A 7,675-nucleotide genomic window follows, 5' to 3' on the forward strand; every position below is an offset into this window, starting at 1 on the left:
ATTTTAATTACACGGTCGTTGCAACATTTTTATCTGTCAAAGAAATATGAAATAACGTCTAAAGCCTACCTAATAATAATGGCCTCTCCTACTCAAACAATTTTTTTTCAAATCCGACTGTTAGTTTCTAATATAAACGCGTTCAAACAATCAAACTCACTAGCTTTTTACATTAAAATATATTAGTTTCTAAATAAAACATGTGAAATAAACATATCGTTGTGGTAATGTTTTTTTTAATCTATACTTTCTCACACATCTGTTAATTTTATTAATTCAAACCAAATAAATACAAATATAATAAAATAATATGAATATGTATAAATTTCGCCGTCTGCGTTGTCACAAGTGGGAAGGGACCTCTATACTGAGTCTAAACCCCTTCCCTTGGCGAGCAGGTCGACCCAGAGAACAGTGCTTTTCAACCTCCAGGTCTTGGTGGAGGGGCAATCTCCCGGAGGAGTGGGTTCGCAAAGGCCTTCAGCCCATCAAAGAACTTGATGTGCCGTCGGCCTATGAACTCCGGAACAGAGGGAAGCTGGAGTTCTTGGTGGATGACACTTTCCCGTTCCTTTGCAGTGTGATGCCTCGGACACTCCACCTAAGGATGGAATTTTGGTAGCTCTGGAGTTTTTGTAGTGTTGTTTTTAAGAATTTCCGCAGAAGAGATGCACCATAGAGCAGCGTCGGACAAATATATTTGCAGCTTCAGTTGGAGAGAAATCTGTGGTGAAGCGAGCAGGTGATGCAGCCTATGTGATTTATTTTTAGTAATCTTCAGTCTTTCCCTAAAGTAACTGGTGAAGGTTAAGTGCCTTCCTTGTGTCACGCCAAGATAAAGAATGGAGTTTGACACACCCCTGACTTCATCTTCCACCGTGAAGGTCTTTGGTAGGTTGCTCTTCTTCCCTTTTTTGAAAATATATTACAATGGCATCCGTCGGGTTTAGTTGATTGCCTATGTGCTTGAGGACATCTATGATGGTGCCGATGCTGTCTGGGCATGTTCAAGTGCCTGATGAGGTCTGGCGCTGGTGGCGTAGATGCCACTGGCGTCCACATATGTTGCTGCTACAAATAGGACCCAGTACCGAGCCTGAGCCTGAGCCTGAGCTTGTAGCCTCTGGATGTAGTGGGAATAGAGGAGTAGTCCTCGCCGACTCGTACGACGGATGATCTTCCGCTGGGATAGCTTTCAATCATTCGGCATAGAGTGGCGGGAAACTTGTATTTCTCCAGTCGACGAATTGGTGTGATTGGTGTGCGACTCACAAAGGTTCGGCTGCAGTCTAAAGATATAAAAGTTGTTATTCCACATGTGCTCTATAGTACACACCTGAAGCTTGATCAAATAGTGTTCACAGGCTACTCCTTGTTACGGTTGTCATGATGTAATAAAAACACTGGCGATATATTGCATAGACCAGGGGTATTACAGTTGACATGGTGAAAAAACAACACTACCGATATGTTTAGAGCCCATTGGCTTGGTTTTGTGAAGGTGACAGTGTGGTTATTGAACACGTTACGCTTGTTCAATATAAAGTGGTAAGAGTTTATCAGGCCCTGTGTTTTTACTGCTTGTATCGAAATATCACCATATTATGGTTAATGTTTTGTTTTTCTAAATTGTGGTGTCATTAAAAAGTAATTGGCGCAAAAGTAAATGGGCGGTCATTAACACTACAAGTGTGGATAAAGTCCAGTGACAGCTTTTCTTTAGCCCGTCTTGGATAGGGGTCGTCTCCATACTTCTAGTATAGATAAGGTGGTAACCGAAAAAGAGATATCGGACAACCTTGTGTTTTACCAGGAGTACGCCCAAGGTCTTTTTTTTAAGTGATAAGGATTTTTTTTTCATTTTGTTTACATATATTTCTTATTATTATTAAAATATTGTAAATATAGTTCTGCTCTTCTTTCTTATGCATATACACTGCATTCAACTTGTTAATTTACTTTTTTTGTTGTTGTTCACTGAATACTACGATAATTCCACAGGTATCACCCCTAGGTTTTCCGTAATCTACATGCAAAGGTATTCACCAGTAGTCATAATTCGATAATTGTTTATACAGGGATATATTATAGTTATATTGTGGGAATATTGAAGTAATCATTTGGGGGTTTTCGGTATTTCTAAGGGGGGGGGAAATAACATGGCGCCTAAGGAGCAATTTATTCCTTATTGTTTTTTGTTTTTTTTTCCATTTTTCCCTTTTGCGAGATCGAGTGAAAACTCTACACCTCACACGGGTTCAGAGAGTAAACATGACAGGATAGTTGTAAAAGTATATGGGGTATGTTAAAGACATACAATTTTGCGGGGATGGTCAAGGCCTTAGTTTTACCGCATTTTTGGAGCAAGTCTCAGAATTAAAGGCTTCTTGGAATACATCAACAAAAGAACTGTTCGATTCGGCGTTAGATTTATTTGCTGGACCGGCCTTGATAAGGTTTAGGGAACTAAAAAAGAGAAGTATCCACATGGGAAGGACTGATATCAGAGCTTAAAGCAGAGTTCGAGCCACGGGATTACGTCGGTAGGCTATGGGATGAAATAATGAAACGGACCCGAAAATGATTAAAAAAAAAAAAAAAATGAAAAATCCGGATCGAGGGAGTTGATAGGCGTGTACGCTTCTGTGATGAGCAATTACTTTTACCGCCTGAATAGTCTTCCTTCTGAGGAAGAAATGTTGAGGATAATTAGGAAGGATATGCTCCCGTACTACCAGGATAGCCTTGTGTTACAGGATATAGGATCAGTTAAGGATCTCGTGACACTAGGTCGTCGATTAGAGGAGGCTAAGTGGAAGATAGAGAACCATAGACCAACATTTTTTTTTTTTTTTCACATCCCCTTTATTCATAAAATAATTACAAAATATAAACATATGTACAATACAGTATATATATATACAATTTGTTGATTTTTGCCCTTTTACTGGAGCTGCGCTCCATTGTAAGGGATGGCTCGATATAATACAAAATTGTTGAAATTCCACTGTTCAATTTGAAAATATGTGAGGTGCTGGGGCGCACTTCAATTTTTTGACTTTTCACTAAATCTAAAAACACTAAAACTAAAAACCTAAAACTGAAAATTGTGTCACTGTCACTTTTGCTGGGTTAAAGTTGTGATGGTCTCGGGTGTAAATCCTGCCATCGGACTGGTGGAGGTGCTGGTTTCAGTGCCTGGAAGAGTGGATTGGTCAAAAATTGGAGGGAGTCAAGGAACTTGACGTGCCTCCAACCATTGAACTCTGGCACTGCGGGCAGTTCTAGGAGTTGATGCAGTTCCGGGGGCTTCTTCCTCTTCCACGATGTTGTGCGGACCATCCTCCGCAGCATGGTGTCCTGGAAACGCTGGAGGTGTCGCTGCGTGCCTTCGGAGAGGTAGATGAAGAGAGGTGACCCGTAGAGGAGCGCCGGCCTCATAATACTTTTGTATATCTGCAGTTTAAGCCACAAAGAGAGCGCTGGTGATGTGAGGAGGTGGCTGAGTCTGTAAGACCGCCTTCTTACAGTTTTAGTTTTCTGGTAGATGTGGGTGGAGAATTTAAGATGACGGTCCAGCTTCACTCCTTGGTAGACTATCGAGTTTGAAGGAGAGATAATCGTACTGTCCAGCTTGAGTGATTTCGGGAGAGTCGATCTTTTGTGCTGTTGGTGAGCGAACACGACGCAGTCTGTCTTAGCTTGGTTCATAGAGATATTGAGACTAGCCAGTCGTCGGAAAATTTCCTTACAGACTGCTCCGGCGCGCTCTAGTGCATGTTTTTGGTTCATACTGCTGCTGTAGATGGCGATGTCGTGGGCATAGGCGGCAACTGTAGCCTTTCTGTAGTTTTCACCAACAACATCAGCTGTATAGATGGAAAACAGCACTGGCGATAGGACTGCTCCCTGTGGCACTCCGCATGTCAGTGGGATGGAACGGGAAAACGCATCTCTAACCCGCACAGATAGGGTCCTGTTGTCCAGGAACGATGCAATCACACCGTAGTTGCTCTGGGCATTCGAGGTCTATGAGCTTACGACATAAAATGCCGTGAGACACTGAATCGAATGCCTTTGTACAATCGATGGATATCATAGCTGTAGCATGGTTCCTATTGAAGCTGGAGTTCACTTCATGCTGGAGCTTCATCAGATGGGGTGTCCGTGCTCATGTGTGCCTGAAAGCCGATCTGCTCGTAAGGGATAACGGAGTGTTCATCACAGAATTCTCGAAGATAATTCAGGATGATCTTTTAGTAAACCTTAGCGAGATGTGGTAGGAGACTTACAGGCCTGTAATGGTCGGCGTCAAATCCTGTCCTCTTCGGCTTGAGGAGTGGAAACAAGATGGCATGTTTCCATTAGTCTGAAAAGTACCTTAACCTCAAGCACGAATTGTACAGGTTGGTGAGCTGTGCGATTCCCTTCCTCGGTAGTTGTTTCAACAGGACTGTCTGTATCCCATCTTGACCAGGGGCCCGGTTTCCATGGCATCGTCTCAAAACGGCCTTCAGTCTTCTAGGTGAGACAAACATATAGTTGTTCTCACGGGCCATGGTTGTGATTGAGAGCGATGCCCCAGTCTTCGCGTCAATATCCTGCTGATAATGCTCAGCCAACGACTCGGCCTGCTCTGCGGGGCTCATGAGGCGGTTTCTGTCACGCAGGCGAACGGCTGAAGTCTTCTTGGTTGTTGCCTTGGTGAGCTTCCAGAACTTCCGGTAGTCACGATGCGTGGACCTCAGGCGATCATGCCATATCGCAGTCTTTCACTGACGTAGAAGATTTTTGATCTAGGTGGTAATCGCGTTGAGGGTCTTCTTCACAGCCGGATCTCTCGAGCGTTAGTGCCGGTTCTTCAAATTCCGCCTGCTGAATGTGAGTGCCATGATGTGAGGCGGGGGTTTCAGAAGGTGGGGAGGGGGTCTTGGGTGGTAGGTGGTTTGGCGCGCAGACTCCATGACACTCTCCGTGAAGTGTTCAATGTAGTTGTCCACTTCCGCCACAGTATACAGTGTTAGTACATCTTTCAATCTATGGCAGACCTCCTCCTTGAACCGGCTTCAGTCTGTCTCCTGGTAGTTGAACTTCTCGGACGTCGGCTCGGAGGTGTTACCGTGTACTTCATAGATCATCGGGCGGTGATCCGATGAGGTGAAATCGGCCACGGAGCAACCTGTTATACGGTGTGGCTGCCATGTCAGCAGGAGGTCTATTGTGGATTGAAAGCCTATACCAAAATGGCGGAAATTATGAGTTCCTGGATGAACTACCGTGAAGGCAGTTTTTACCACTTGTCTTCCCTCCAGGTTCCCTGATGCGTTGTGCCATAGAGTGTGTCTGGCGTTGAGATCTCCCACCTGCCAGTGGTTCGTCCTTGCCCCACAGGTGTCTAAGACCTGCCGCAGTTCCGGTACTGACCCTCTAGGACGCCAGTAGATTCCCGTGATGTAGGTGGGCTGGTCCATCAGTACTTGGACGGTGATATGACATATCTGGGCGTCCTGGATGTTCAAAGGTGGCGGGATCTTCTTCCACCGGATGCCATGGACAGCTATGAGGACACCACCGAGTGGGTCGTGGAGGTCATCAGTGGCTACGTGGTATCCACTGATATATAGTGGTCGCCCCTGTATCCTGGTGTCGGTGAGGACTGCTACCGTCGGTTCGGTGAGCGCTAGGAGCGCCTACACCTCCTCTAGTTTCGGTGCAATGCCACAGCAATTATAGTTGAGGACCCGGAATGAGTTCATGGTGAGTTTTGTCCCCTGATCTCTTTTATGATCTCAGACATGAACATCTGCATGTCCCTCATGATCCGGGAGCATAGTTCACTAACCATAAGGTTCATCTGGGTCATCACAGTGGTCATGAAGAGCTGTGGGTCGAATGAGCTGGGTGATGATGGGCAGGGTTGCTGGACTCCAATTTGTTCCGGGTCGTGAGACGCTGGAGAATCTGGTATGAACTCAGGTGGATGCAGGTGCTGTTGTGAACGGCTGTAGAAATGACGAGTAAGCTGTGGCTGCACTCGCCATTCTATTGGTTCGTGGTCTGGTGATTGTGGTAGCGGGTTGTTGAGTACGAGCTGTTGCCGGTGGCCTCGCATTTGCTGCTCTCCTCTGCTCCATCCTAGCCTGAATTTTTTCCATGAGCTTTGTGCGCGTTTCATAACCACGGAAGGACGCCACATGGTCCTTTCCACAGTTGGAGCATTTCGGTTTTCCCACCCTAGGGCAGGCACCGATGCTGTGTTCCTGAGCACAGCGCACGCACACCTCCTTGTACCCGCAGTAGCTTTTGGTATGGGCGAACTGCTGGCATCTGTAGCATTGAGGTGGGCCATGTTCTTTTCTTTGAACAAAATGGTGGGCTGTGCACAAGTAGTGGTCTATATGTTTTACCTTTTTTATGTCGTCTAGGGTGACCTGTATCGGCACCGTAATAACCATAGGTGAGAGAGGTGTTTTCGTCCCATCGTTGTTCGATTTGTTAAGACGTCGGAGATCTATAGGGGCCAGGTGTTGAAAAGCAGCTTTGACATCTTCCAAGGGCATGGAGATGTCGATGTTTTTGATGACATAACGCTGCTGTGTCTTGCCATTTCGTGGGGTATACGAGTGATGCCCGATTTGTAATATCTTGAGTCCTTCCACGACTGCGTCGCGGTCCGCTACGGACTCTAGGAAAATCTGGATACCCCCTCCTGTTTAACGCACTAGATATTGCTGAATTTTAAGACGAGGTAAATAAGTTCTCACCTCTGGGATGATGGGATGAGGACCTGATAACCTGCGACGACGATCGGTGGAATTGTCGGAGATTTCTTGGTAGGAAGCTCTACTCTTGAGGACCCTAGGTCTGTAGATAATGATGAAGAAACTGCGAATGTATTATCAAGGTCAGGATCCGTCTTCTCTTATTGTGGCATAGTTGTCTTCGCCTTCTTTGTCCCCTTCTTGCAAGCTACAAGTGTGTAATTTTTTAGCTTGCCTGTATTTGCATTAGCCCGTGTTATGGGGCCTGCTGCCTTTGATGGACCGCCGACCGGTAGAGACCCAGTTTCATCGTTCGACGAATATTACAATATTTACACTAACTGGATTAGGGAGGTTATCAGGTACTCAGTGTTGCCACAGGTTCATAAGTTCACTGACTTTTAGATGCAAATAAGGTTGTAAAAATATCTGGAATTTCGGAGACTGTTCAGAATATCATCGATGCGCCGAATGGGATGATTCCCCTGATCCAACCGTTCATTTACTCCGCATTTGTAATCGACACAAAGACGTACGCAACCATCTTGTTTGGGTATTACGGCCAAAGGAGAGCCCCAATCTGTCGTGGGGACTGGTGAAATGATCCCGTCTGCCATTAGAGCATCTAATTCCTTGTCAACTCGGTATCTTAAGGCATACAGAATGCTGCGTCCCTTGGTAAAAACTGGCTTGACTCCTTCCCTGATTTGAAATCCTGGAATGGAACCAACTTTTTCTTCAAAGCTTGGCGAATAATTAGAAATAATTTCTTCAATTGATTGCAATCCATTGATATTGGAATCTGAAATTTGGTGTCAGTACTCTGTATCCAGTTGTTGAAGTTCGATACCTAGACTCCGAATCCATTGACGTCCTAGTAACGCTTCTTGTCCGGCTGGTACGATGTGTAATTC

The 7,675-nt window shown here is 45.3% G+C and overlaps 1 long non-coding RNA gene across 1 annotated transcript in view; it reads left to right on the forward strand.

Moving 5' to 3' along the window:
• The first annotated feature begins 343 nt into the window (after positions 1 to 343).
• Positions 344 to 7,675, forward strand: part of LOC136797126 (uncharacterized) — a 14,176-nt gene continuing 6,844 nt past the window's right edge. Inside the window, exon 1 of the long non-coding RNA XR_010844959.1 lies at positions 344 to 742. This is a non-coding gene — a long non-coding RNA (uncharacterized lncRNA). The remainder of the gene's footprint in view (positions 743 to 7,675) is intronic.

This window comes from Halyomorpha halys, unplaced genomic scaffold, assembly GCF_000696795.3.
Source record: "Halyomorpha halys isolate HHAL.00 unplaced genomic scaffold, Hhal_1.1 Scaffold200.1, whole genome shotgun sequence".
Classification (NCBI taxonomy): domain Eukaryota; kingdom Metazoa; phylum Arthropoda; class Insecta; order Hemiptera; family Pentatomidae; genus Halyomorpha; species Halyomorpha halys.